Raw genomic sequence first — 13,263 nt, forward strand, 5'->3', positions numbered from 1 at the left:
TTCCAGTAATCGTTCTCGGATGCGGTCCGCGCAATCCCCGTCACGAAGGCATCGCGCAAGAGGAGATTCGCGTGTTCGGCAGCCGTGACGGCCTGACAGTCACAGTCCCGGACCAGTGGAATTAGGGCCCGCCAGAAGTCTTCGATGGACTCACCAGGTAGTTGCGAGCGGGTGGCAAGTGCATGCCTGGCGAAGAGCGTGTTCGCCTGTGTGTAGTGTTCTTTGAGGAGTTCCATCGCTTTTGTGTAAGTCGTGGCGTCTTGGATCAACGGGAACACGCTGGAGCTCAGTCTGGAGTACTGGACGTTTATCTTCTGAGCCTCCGTTGGCGCGGGGACTGCCGCGTTGATGTAAGCCTCGAAACATGCTAGCCAGTGAGTAAAGTCTTTCCTGGCGTCGGGCAAGTGAGGATCCAGCTGCAGGCAATCGGTCTTAATTCGGATATCCATTCTGTGGAAAATCTGCCTGTAATAAATTGATGCACGATCAATTGCACAAAGACTAAAGTTGTGTACAACTGTGGCTTTATTACAGTCAGATGCGAGGCCTCCTGCTGCAGCTGGCGAAATGGCAGGGCACTGGAGGTCATGCATATTTATACAGTTCTCCCTGGGCGGAGCCAGCCGGCAGGAGCTACCGGCGAACCTGTAGTGCAGGTCCTACCTTACATCTCCTATTACAGTGGTTCACCACAACGCGAAAAACAGGGGGGTCGCAATCTTGGTGAGTAAGCGGGTGACAGTTGAGGCGGTGGTATTGTGGCGGATAAAGGGGTCGATATGTGATGGTGAGTGGCAGGCTGCAGGCGGCCCGGGTGGTGCTGGTGAATGTATATGCCCCAAACTGGGACGATGCAGGGTTCATGAAGCGGATGTTGAGCCGGATTCTGGATCTGGAGGCAGGTAATCTGATAATGGGGGGGGGAATTCAATATGGTACTGGACCCAGCACTAGATCGGTCTAGGTCGAAGTCGGGTAAGAGGCCGGCTGCGGCCAAGGTCCTGAGGGGTTTATGGATCAGGTGGGGGAGTGGATCCGTGGAGATTTGCCAGGCCAAGGGCGAGGGAGTTCTCCTTCTTTTCCCATGTGCACAAGGCCTACTCGCGAATAGACTTTTTCGTGGTAAGCAGGGCGCAGACCCCGAGAGTGGAGGGGACGGAGTATTCGGCCCTTACGATTTTGGATCACGCCCTGCACTGGGTGGAGCTGGAGTTGGGGGAGGAGAGGGGACAGCGCCCGTTGTGGTGCATGGATGTGGGACTGCTGGTGGACAAGGAGGTTTGTGGGCGGGTTCGGGGGTGCATCCAAAGATATGTGGAGGCCAATGATAATGGGGAGGTGTCGGTGAATGTGGTCTGGGAGGCGCTGAAGGCAGTGGTCAGGGGTGAGCTAATTTCAATGAGGGCTCACAGGGTGAAGAGGGAGCGGATGGAGAGGGAGAGACTGGTGGGGGAGATACTGAGGGCGGATAGGAGGTGTACGGAATCCCCTGAGGAGGGGCAGTTGAAGGAGCGCCGGAGCCTCCAAACAGAGTTTGACTTGCTAACCATGGGGAAAGCTGAGGCCCAGTGGCGGAGGGTACAGGGAGCAGTGTATGAGTATAGGGAGAAGACGAGTTGGATGTTGGCGCATCAGCTGCGGAGGAGGGAGGTGGCTAGGGAGATTGGGGGAATCAGGGATAGTGGGGGGAACACGGTGCGGAGTGCAGCTAAAATAAACAAGGTCTTTTGGGACTTTTATGGTAACTTGTACAAGTCAGAAGCTAGTTAAGGGGTTGGGGAGTATGCAGGCGGGCAAGGCCCCGAGGCCGGATGGGTTCCCAGTTGAGTTCTACAGGAAGTTCTCGGAACTGTTGGGCCTGTTGCTGCTGAGAACCTTTAATGAGGCGAAGGAAAAGGGAATTCTTTCCCAAACGATGTCGCAGGCTTTGATCTCGCTTATCCTCAAGCGGGATAAGGACCCGCTGCAGTGTGGCTCATATCGGCCGATTTCGATCCTCAATGTGGGTGCCAAGTTGTTGGCGAAGGTCTTGGCCACTAGGATTGAGGATTGTATCCCGGGAGTGATACATGAAGATCAGATGGGGTTTGTGAAGGGCAGGCAGCTGAACACGAATGTGCGGAGGCTCCTGAATGTGATTATGATGCCCTCGGAGGGGGTGGTTGCAGAAGTGCAATGGATGCGGAGAAGGCCTTTGACCGGGTGGAGTGGGAGTACCTGTGGGAGGTGTTAGGCAGGTTTGGGTTTGGGGAGGAGTTCATAGGGTGGGTTAAATTGTTGTACCAGGCACCGGTGGCAAGTGTATCGACGAACCGGCTGCAGAAGTGGTAAGTGGCAGTGTAAGACAGAGAAGCCATAGTCAAAAATCAAAAAGGACGACAGTACAAGGTACAGTGACTGAGAGGAGCTCAGTGAATAGGACCAGGAATACTAAAAGGAATAAAAGGGGAAGTGAAAACATTAATGGTAAGCGACGCGGCAGGTTGTTACATGAAGATATGGGTTCAACGACAAGGAAAATTAGGAGAAAGGTTAAGAGGAAATATAACTTAGGAGAAGTTACTGATCGAGGTGTTAAGATTCAGAACAGAGGTAAAAAAGACATAAGTGTACTTTACCTGAATGCTCGTAGTATTCGGAATAAGGTAAATGAGTTGATGGCGCAAATCATCGTGAATGACTATGATTTAGTGGCCATTACTGAAACATGGTTAAAGGATGGTCACGACTGGGAGTTAAATATCCGAGGGTATCAAACTATTCGGAAGGACAGAGTGGATGGTAAGGGAGGTGGTGTAGCTCTGTTATTTAAGGATGACATCCGGGCAACAGTAAGGGATGACATCGGTGCTATGGAGGATAAGGTTGAATTCATTTGGGTGGAAATCAGGAATCGTAAGGTGAAAAAGTCACTGATAGGAGTAGTCTACAGGCCACCAAATAGTAGCATTATGGTGGGGCAGGCAATAAACAAAGAAATGACTGATGCATGTAGAAATGGTACAGCAGTTATCATGGGGGATTTTAATCTACATGTTGATTGGTTTAACCAGGTCGGTCAAGGCAGCCTTGAGGAGGAGTTTATAGAGTGTATCCGCGATATTTTACCAGAACAGTATGTAATCAAACATACGAGGGAACAAACGGTCCTAGATCTGGTCCTGTGTAATGAGACAGGATTGATTCAGGATCTCATAGTTAGGGATCCTCGCGGAAGGAGCGATCACAATATGGTGGAATTTAAAATACAGATGGAGGGTGAGAAAGTAAAATCAAGAACTAGTGTTTTGTGCTTAAACAAAGGAGATTACAATGGGATGAGAGATGAACTAGCTAAGGTAGACTAGGAGCAAAGACTTTATGGTGAAACAGTTGAGGAACAGTGGAGAACCTTCCAAGCGATTTTTCACAGTGCTCAGCAAAGGTTTATACCAACAAAAAGGAAGGACGGTAGAAAGAGGGAAAATCGACCGTGGATATCTAAGGAAATAAGGGAGAGTATCAAATTGAAGGAAAAAGCATACAAAGTAGCAAAGATTAGTGGGAGACTAGAGGACTGGGAAATCTTTAGGGGGCAACAGAAAGCTACTAAAAAAGCTGTAAAGAAGAGTAAGATAGATTATGAGAGTAAACTTGCTCAGAATATAAAAACAGATAGTAAAAGTTTCTACAAATATATAAAACAAAAAAGAGTGGCTAAGGTAAATATTGGTCCTTTAGAGGATGAGAAGGGAGATTTAATAATGGGAGATGAGGAAATGGCTGAGGAACGGAACAGGTTTTTTGGGTCGGTCTTCACAGTGGAAGACACAAATAACATGCCAGTGACTGATGGAAATGAGGCTATGACAGGTGAGGACCTTGAGAGGATTGTTATCACCAAGGACGTAGTGATGGGCAACCTAATGGAGCTAAAGGTAGACAAGTCTCCTGGCCCTGATGGAATGCATCCCAGAGAGCTAAAAGAGATGGCTAGGGAAATTGCAAATGCACTAGTGATAATTTACCAAAATTCACTCGACTCTGGGGTGGTCCCGGCGGATTGGAAATTAGCAAACGTGACACCACTGTTTAAAAAAGGAGGTAGGCAGAAAGCGGGTAATTATAGGCCAGTGATCTTAACTTCGGTAGTAGGGAAGATGCTGGAATCTATCATCAAGGAAGAAATAGCGAGGCATCTGGATGGAAATTGTCCCATTGGGCAGATGTAGCATGGGTTCATAAAGGGCAGGCTGTGCCTAACTAATTTAGTGGAATATTTTGAGGACATTACCAGTGCGGTTGATAACGGGGAGCCAATGGATGTGGTATATCTGGATTTCCAGAAAGCTTTTGACAAGGTGCCACACAAAAGGTTGCTGCATAAGATAAAGATGCATGGCATTAAGGGGAAAGTAGTAGCATGGATAGAGGATTGGTTAATTAATAGAAAGCAAAGAGTGGGGATTAATGGGTGCTTCTCTGGTTGGCAATCAGTAGCTAGTGGTGTCCCTCAGGGATCAGTGTTGGGCCCACAACTGTTCACAATTTACATAGATGATTTGGAGTTGGGGACCAAGGGCAATGTGTCCAAGTTTGAAAATGACACTAAGATAAGTGGTAAAGCAAAAAGTGCAGAGGATACTGGAAGTCTGCAGAGGGATTTGGATAGGCTAAGTGAATGGGCTAGGGTCTGGCAGATGGAATACAATGTTGCCAAATGTGAGGTTATCCATTTTGGTAGGAATAACAGCAAAAGGGATTATTATTTAAATGATAAAATATTAAAACATGCTGCTGTGCAGAGAGACATGGGTGTGCTAGTGCATGAGCCGCAAAAAGTTGGTTTACAGGTGCAACAGGTGATTAAGAAGGCAAATGGAATTTTGTCCTTCATTGCTAGAGGGATGGAATTTAAGACTAGGGAGGTTATGCTGCAATTGGATAAGGTGTTAGTGAGGCCACACCTGGAGTATTGTGTTCAGTTTTGGCCTCCATACCGGAGAAAGGACATACTGGCACTGGAGGGTGTGCAGAGGAGATTCACTAGGTTAATCCCAGAGCTGAAGGGGTTGGATTACGAGGAGAGGTTGAGTAGACTGGGACTGTACTTGTTGGAATTTAGAAGGATGAGGGGGATCTTATAGAAACATATAAAATTGTGAAGGAAATAGATAGGAAAGATGCGGGCAGGTTGTTTCCACTGGCGGGTGAAAGCAGAACTAGGAGGCATAGCCTCAAAATAAGGGGAAGTAGATTTAGGACTGAGTTTAGGAGGAACTTCTTCACCCAAAGAGTTGTGAATCTATGGAATTCCTTGCCCAGTGAAGCAGTAGAGGCTCCTTCATTAAATGTTTAAAAGATAAAGCTAGATAGTTTTTTGAAGAATAAAGGGATTAAGGGTTATGGTGTTCGGGCCGGAAAGTGGAGCTGAGTCCACAAATGATCAGCCATGATTTCATTGAATGGTGGAGCAGGCTCGAGGGGCCAGATGGCCTACTCCTGCTTCTAGTTCTTATGTTCTCACGGCGCCGAGGACCCAGGTTTGATCCTGACCCAGGATCATTGCCCATGTGGAGTTTGCACATTCTCCCCGTGTCTGTGTGGGTCTCACCCCCACAACTCAAAAGATGTGGAGGGTAGGTGGATTTGCCACGCTGAATTGCCCCCAATTGGACATTTAAATAAAACTATTCTCCTTCTCCTCTGCCGCAAGTGCGTTCCCTGCTTCTGCCTTCGTTTTCCTTTCCTCAGGACCCATTTCCACTTTCCACCTTCCCCTTTCCCTTCTCCTTCAATGTTACTTAACATTTCACATTCTCTGTATTTAGTCTCTGACAGAAGCTGGTGGGTGTCTCATGAATACATGCAAATTGGAAGTACTACAATGTGTACCATTATTACGGCCAGGCTCTTGGTGCCTTTGATAAAAAAGAGAGCTGGAAACCATGCTACTGTAAACCCATTAATATTGATTCACTATTTACATTGACGGACTTTGGCAATACTCCATTAAAACCTCCTTCCCTCAGGTTGCAGTTACATGTGATCTGACATCATTGGGACCCCAACATAATTTTAAGTAGGCTGATCATGGGATTGGTTATCAGGCATTGACGGATTCAAAAGAATCAACATTTAAAGGCCCCTTGAACTGCAACGACTCAAATTACAATACCCATTTGTTAGTGTACTTAGTGCGTTTATAATTAATTGTTGCACTTGAAGATTGCTTGTTTCTGTGTTATCTATTTCACCATGAATGAGCTCTCACTGCTTATCATTGATGCCATTTTTCCTTCACTACTTTGGATGGAGGAACAGATAGAGAAGCGACACAACACTTAAAAAACAATAAGCACAACAACTTGGCCCGTTGTGAAGGGGCTGTTTGTAGAAGGCCTTACCCAGCCCATAGGGTTACAAGACAAGAGGCACTTTCACTGATATGACTGAAGATCGCTGCATTTGGAGGCTTGCTTCATCGCTCAGGTTGTTACTGATCTATGCCGATTCCTGCAACTGGACCTGCAACCCACTGGCTAAAATGGCTGTCACACTCACTGCTGGTCTAAACCTTTTTACCTAGACACCGTTCAGGCTAATGTTACTCTGAAATGACAGTGAAAAGTTGCATAAAGTAGATCACCAATATTTCACCCACAAATCAAACTTTCCATGCATGCTAACACCCAATATGAGAGGGCTTTGGGATTGGCACTAGTGGCTGGTTTCCATCATACCCTGAGTTTATGAATGGCACAAATGTAGCCATAAAAGGTGTCAGAAGACAAAACCACAGCTTTTGCCAACAGTTCATCAATGGTCACTCAATGCCCAATTGTGAAATCATTACAGAAGGATTGTGCAAGTTGGCTAGTTTCACAGATAGCTTTTGGGATGTCTTCATCTCAAGCTGTCTTCATCTCAAGGTAACATTCAGCTATTCTCTTGCTATTCCACCATTCCAGAAATATAAAAGACAAGGGCTCCCCTTACACACATGGCTGAGCAGCCTTCTTCATTCCCACCAGGCCTAGAGAGCTTGATCACATTCACAGTGCTGGAACCATGAGGAACATTATTGAGCACAGTATAATGCTACAGAAGCAAAGGCTCGGGTTCTTGGATGGGTCAGATATCTCCCTCCCCAAAAATACTGTTACATCTAAGTGGTGTGCTGCATTTTGGACAACACAGCAATGCAGAGAGGATTGTAGTAGGAACAAAGCAAAAGGAAAGATCATCGTTGGATAATGAATATGAGGATGAAACACAAAAAGGAGGGTGAACATAATGCATTGTAATTACAAAGGCCAGGATCACCTACTAAAACAGTGATTCCAGTGACCTGATCATTCCTCTCAAAGGCGGCAAAAAGCCTTCCTGCAGTCTTTGTTACCCCCGTCAACACTGCAATCTTCCTGAATCCTCTCTAAATTTAGGGAGAAAAGTGAAGGAAAATGTAGAATATGTATTCATTTATATATTGCCATGACCTTTAAGCAGGAAGTGATGTGTTGACAGTGTGGAAGTTTTCACAGTGTTGCTACATTCATGGTGTGTAAGAACCGCTGAAGATCTTATGGTAAACCATTTAAGTTAGAGTCCTTTGTCATCATTCCTACAATACCCAACAACTTTACATGGTATCAGGAGCTGGCTGAGATGACACAATTACTTCAGTGCATGGGCCCACTCACCTTCGATGAGAACATTGGCGACAATTGAAAAAAGTTCATAAAGGAATGGCAGGTATACTGCCATGCCGGTCTCTCCAATAAATCAAAGAAAGTACAAGCATACGCGCTGTTGAATCTCGCGGGCCTGGAGGTGGTCAAAAAATCTGAATCCTTAGTCTTCCAAGGGGAGGAAGACAAAGAGGATCCTACTCCTATTAAAAAAATTTGAACAGATATGCACACCTGTAAAAAATGTCATCATGGATAAGCCCTGTTTTAACACGACTAACCAGTATTTTGACGAATCTACAATCAAACATTAAAAATTATGGCAAAAACATGTGTCTTTGTTACTCTCACTGATGAACTCGTAAGAGATCACATTGTTTGTGGAATCCACAGCGATGCAGTTGCTTTGTGAAAGAAACCTCACGTTATAATCTGCCATTAGCATCTGCATGTTAAATGAGTAGCCTAAGAGGAGCCACCAAGGAATTAAGGAGAGAAACAAAAATTATTTCAGTACAGAACATACCCGAACTGCAGCAGCCAGCACCCACAAAAAAGAGGCATGTGCTTTGCATTTAATAATCGTTGCAATAACTGTGGCAAATGGAATCACTTTGCCAGGCGTTGCAGGTCAAAGCCACAGCAACATGTCACTACTATAAGTCACGTTGAAGCCGGCTACCTATCCAACGTTCGGAACATGAACAAATTGAATGAACTGGAGGTAAATCAATGCAACATCAAGCCCCTTAAAACATTCTACTGCAAAAGTGTCAATTTTATCATGAGAAAAGGAGAAATATCCATAATGTTAAATATTGCTCATAGCAATGTCAAATTTAAAGTTGAAATCGACATTGGGCAGCATGGTGGTGCAGTGGTCAGCAGTGCTGTCTCACAGCGCTGAGGACCCAGGTTCGATCCCGACCCCAGGTAACTGTCTGTGTGAAATTTGCACATTCTCCCCATGTCTGTGTGGGTCTCACCCCCACAACCCAAAAAGATGTGCAGGGTAGGTAGATTCACCACGCTAAATTGCACCTTAATTGAAAGAAAATAATTGGGTAGTCTAAATTCTTTAAAAATGTTAATTTTAAAAAAGTTGAAATCGACACTGGGGAAAATGCAATGTATTTTCAAAGTTGCTTCTGCAGGAAATTGAACCTTCTTGTGCACTAGATTCCACCAACAAAGTGTATCTCATTGCATATAGTTGACAAACCATACACATGGAAGGCATAGTCACCCTGCACTGCATGCAGGGCAAGTTCCAATTACATGTGGTCGACCAGGACATAAAACCACCACTGCATGTCCAGAACAGCATTGCACTGTAGCTAAACCACCTTGGGCCTGATGTACACACCCTACAGCACCAAGCCTCAAACATAAGAGAACCACAGTAATTGGAAAGCTGAAGAGACACTTTGCTGCACATTCCATTTCACACAAGGGCTGGCAGTTTGTCTCCAGGGAGTTCAAGGACTTTGCACAGACATGGGACTTTGAACATATTACAAGCAGGCCCCTATACCCACAAGCTGATGGTTTAATGGAGCGTGTACTATGTTCACCAAAGTGCCTCCTCAAAAAATGCCTCCATGGCAACACAGAATTCAACACTGTACTACTTTGTCTGCATAATCTGCATAGAAAGGGTTTCCCCTTGCCAGCACAGAGAAATTTCTCCAGATGCACCAGAAGCATGATCTCTGTTGCCAAGGCCTTGTTAGAACCCAAACTGGAAGCGTGAGGGGAGCCCTCATGAAACAGCGACAAAGAGAGAAATTATACTATGACCGTAATGCCAGCAGACTGCACTCTCGAGCTGGGCTATACTGTCAGAATGCCAACCACATGCACTTATAGCAAACTGGCAGTGGTCCACAGCTGTGCCTCCCAAACAAACCGTTAAGTGGTCACCTCAGATGGTGCCGTGTATGTCGGGAACCGATGTCACCTGTTACAGGTACCTGAACCAGCACCTCTAACTGCCATAGAGATTGAAACACCAAGTCCACAATCTGTGTCCCCTGCAAAGGTGGAGACGGAGCCCCCGCTTGGTACCAATGCAGAAAGCCCTGCAGCCACTGTGCACAGCCCTGGCAAGCCTAATGCCATCCACCATGTGGACATTAACCAGGTGCATCCCAAGGACAGCCAACTGGTGTAATTACACATTTGGGGCTGCTAAGTAGACCAAACACTAAGCTCAAGGACTATGTACCGACTTAGGTATATATATGTGCTGTTTTTTTTAAAAGGTGGGAGGAAAGGACACACCCAAGTTAATGCGCTACGCAATTTAAATATTCAATTTTCTGTTACAATATTGTTCTTTGCATGCCAGTATAGATTGTCCCAACTAAAATGGAGAAGATGTAGAATGTGTATTCATGTACATATTGTTGTGTTGGGTGTTCTGGTTCACAAATAAACCAACAATGCTGGAAGTGGTGTCACGCTATTTTATTAACTGTTCAACTATGCTAACATACTGTAAACGTGGGTATAAGCAATACCAGCTTAACTGTGGACCCTTTCCTATCACTAGCTATGGTGAGGCACTCAGCACATGGTGAATGTCTGTGATACAGGCTGTGAGCTCTGTGCTCTGAGCTGGCTGCTGCTAGAATGAGCGGGAACTCTCCTGTCCCCTGGCTGCGGTGTTATGTATGCTGGTTTGTCCTACTGCATGTCCATCAGTGTGTGTATGTGATTGCACCATAATGTACTGATGAATATTACGACATCCCCTTTTTTTACAAAGAACATGTGTCTAAGTGAGAATAAATAACGTGTAATGAGTGTATCTGACCATGTGTGTGCAGTATGTACATAACTATGTACATGAGGCTAGTCTATGTACACGGGAAGGTGCCTGGTGCAGAGAAAAGAAAAACAAGGTGTTACACCAACAACAAAACTAATAACAAATGCTATAAACAAACTAGTGAAATGCTGAAACAGGATGAAAGAACAAAGCATTGAGTCCAACATTGTAAGGCTCATAAATCAAGTCTCTGAGGTGGACGACGAATTTGGGTTGACCACCAGGGTGGCACACCACTCGTCGTCCGGATCAATGCTGTGCACCAACAGCGGCTGGTGCTTTCGATTCGGGGACAGCCTGTTCTTGGTTATGACAGCGACTCGAAAAGGCTCCCTGTCCTCGGTGTCACTGGTCTGCATGAAGTCAGGATCGGACTCCGTGAAGGTGGGTTGGATTGCCCGAACAGTCCTGCGAGGCTGGTTAAATCGTTGCGAGTTGGCAGGCTGAGCTGCTCAACAGCAGGCAGCATAGTGGCCAAGCCTGCCACAGCGTAGGCACTGTCACGATTTTGCAGGGCATTGCCGCTTTAAGTGGGCGGAGCCACAGTAGCCGCACATCGTGACGTCAGTACGTTCACTGCGCCACCGCGCATGTGCGGTATTGTCTTGCGTGGTGCGGGCCTGCGCATCGCGTTCCTCCACGTCACCATTCCCTCGTTTGGCGCGTACAAATGCGGGAGGCCTCGGAAAGCACGCGAAATGGCCGCCCTCCTCCAGACTGCAGCCCGGGAGGTGTTCGATCGTTTGGACCGGTTCAGCCTCATGGGGCCCTTGCCGCGCCGTTTCAGCTGCCTGTATGTAGGAGTACCGGCTGGTGGCATTCTCATGCAGGACACAGGTCTCGATGGCAGTCGCTAGGGTTAGTAGCTTAACTTTAAGGAGCTGCTGACGCAGGGTGTCCGACATGACCCCGAAAACAATCTGGTCGCGTATCATGGAGTCGGAGGTGGGCCCGTAGCCACAGGATTGCGCGAGAATGCAGAGGTGTGTTAAATAGGATTGGAAAAGCTCGTCCTTACCCTGCAAGCGCTGCTGGAACAGTTACCTTTCAAAGCTTTCGTTGACTTCAACACTGAAGTGCGTGTCGAATTTGAGGAGCACCGTCTTGTACTTGGTCTTGTCCTCGTCGTCCGCGAATGTCAGGGAGTTAAAGATGTGGATGGCATATTGCCCAGCCGTGGAGAGAAGAAGGGCTATCTTCCTGGTGTCCGATGCATTCGCCCTGTCCGTGACCTCGAGGAAGAGCTGGAAGCGCTCTTTAAATATCTTCCAATTTACCCCGAGATTGACAGTGATGCGGAGTGGCGGCGGCGGATTGATGTTCTCCATGCTGTAGAATGCCGGAATGCTGACAAGTTGCAGGTAGGTCTCACAAGTGCTAGATTGCGGCCACTCCTTGTACCATGTCGTGTTGGGTGTTCTGGTTCACAAACAAGTCAACAATGCTGGAAGTGGTGTAACGCTATTTTATTAACTGTTCAACTATGCTAACATACTGTAAACGTGGGTATAAGCAATACCAGCTTAACTGTGGACCCTTTCCTATCACTAGCTATGGTGAGGCACTCAGCACATGGTGAATGTCTGTGATGCAGGCTGTGAGCTCTGTGCTCTGAGCTGGCTGCTGCTAGAATGAGCGGGAACTCTCCTGTCCCCTGTCTTTATAGTGCTTGTGCTCTCACTGGTGATTGGCTACGGTGTTATGTATGCTGATTGGTCCTACTGCATGTCCATCAGTGTGTATGTGATTGCACCATAATGTACTGATGTATATTATGACACATATTGCCATAACCTTGGGTGGTTTGGTGGCACAGTAGCTAACACTGCTGCCTCACAGCGCTGAGAACCCCGGTTCGATCAAGGCCCTGGGTCACTGTCCGTGTGGGGTTTGCACATTCTCCCCGTGTCTGCGTGGGTCTCACCCCCACAGCCCAAAAATGTGCAGGATAGGTGAACTGGCTCCTCTAAATTGTCCCTTAATTAGAAAAAATAAATAATTGGGTACTCTAAATTTAAAACATATATATATTGCCATGACCTATACACAGGAAGCGACGCGTCGGTAGCATGGGAGTTCCCACAAGTGTGGCTACAGGCCTGGCATGTGAGAGCTGCTGAAGATCTTATAGTAAACTGTTTAAGGTGCTTTTCTTTGTCATCATGCCTACTCACCCAGAAACCTTATAGAAAGCTGAAGCATTGCGGCCAAAGAAATGTTTGAACATGATTTCAGACTACAGTGATAAGGATGGGAATACAGTTGCATCGGAAAAGGCAATATGGATATTTGTCAGAAAATTAACACAATTCAAGGTACCTGCAAATAAACCTATAACTGGCCAATATTTATTGATTCCTGGAATCAATATTCCTAAATTCAGGATTCCTAAACACACCATAAGAAGAGGGTTTTTGTTTTGGTATTGCCCATGATTGTGTTCAAGAATTGGGTTGCTGAAGAAGAAAGTTTTCCCACTGCCTGTCCTGCTACCTTACTATTGTTTACATTTCTGTTCTGATTTCTGCATCTTGGCAGCAAACAAAGATATTACACATGGGCCCAGTACTTCAGCCCCACAGCAAACCCAACAGCTGTGCTCTAACATGAACCAGGCAGTTTGGATTAGCAAAAAAACAGATTTAGAAATTGCCTTGGTGAACGCCCCGGGCCCCTAACAAGATCATGAAGGAGCTTAACGATCAGTTAATTGGAGGAAAATGGGTTCCAAGTTCCCGCTTCCCTGCTGGCACTTTGGGC

The sequence above is a fragment of the Scyliorhinus torazame genome, chromosome 7 (assembly GCF_047496885.1).
Source record: "Scyliorhinus torazame isolate Kashiwa2021f chromosome 7, sScyTor2.1, whole genome shotgun sequence".
Lineage (NCBI taxonomy): Eukaryota > Metazoa > Chordata > Chondrichthyes > Carcharhiniformes > Scyliorhinidae > Scyliorhinus > Scyliorhinus torazame.